The sequence below is a fragment of the Pinus tabuliformis genome, chromosome 1_1 (assembly GCF_031772625.1).
Source record: "Pinus tabuliformis cultivar Carrire ecotype Pingquan chromosome 1_1, CPIR1, whole genome shotgun sequence".
Classification (NCBI taxonomy): Eukaryota; Viridiplantae; Streptophyta; class Pinopsida; order Pinales; family Pinaceae; genus Pinus; species Pinus tabuliformis.
Window position 1 is genome coordinate 696,398,591 of NC_142297.1, and position 699 is coordinate 696,399,289.

The following is a 699-nucleotide window of genomic DNA, read 5'->3' on the forward strand; positions in this document are numbered from 1 at the left end:
TCCTCCGATCCTCTAAAACTGTAGATAAGATGATAGAAAAAGAACATCTAAACTGTCAAATATCCTCCGATCCTCTAAAACTGTAGATGATATCCTCCGATCCTCTAAAACTGTAGATAAGATGATAGAAAAAGAACATCTAAACTGTCAAATATCCTCCGATCCTTTAAAACGGTAGATGATGATGTTGAGAAACCGACCAAAGAACATCTAAACTGTCAAATATCCTCCGATCCTGTAAAACTGTTAGATGATGATGTTCAGTTTGAGAAACCGACCAAAGAACATCTAAACTGTCAAATATCCTCCGATCCTGTAAAACTGTAGATAAGATGATAGAAATAATACCGAAACTCTGTACACCTTCTGCGATGCGGTGAGCGTGGATCGAACACGCGACCTTCAGATCTTCAGTCTGACGCTCTCCCAACTGAGCTATCCCCGCTGAAGGAAAATGTTGGAATGATAAATTTTGCTGTCGTCGATCTCTTAAAATTGTGTAAGCAATAAATTGAAAAACTTTTGTGATATCGTAATAGGATGTGTACTCACATTCCTCTGTTTCTGTTATATATGATATGAATTTTGCGCGTAAAACATAAGAGGGCATAATTCAACCAAGTTAGTACCCACACTTCACGTGCCTCCATTGTCTGCTGTGCTAGCGTTACCTGTTACTGTGGGTTGACAGCTGCAACC

At 39.2% G+C, this 699-nt stretch overlaps 1 non-coding gene across 1 annotated transcript; it reads right to left on the minus strand.

Annotated features, from left to right (window-relative positions):
- Window positions 1-372: 372 nt before the first annotated feature.
- Window positions 373-445, minus strand: TRNAF-GAA (transfer RNA phenylalanine (anticodon GAA)). The gene has a single exon. It is a non-coding gene; the product is annotated as a tRNA-Phe (tRNA).
- Window positions 446-699: the final 254 nt, after the last annotated feature.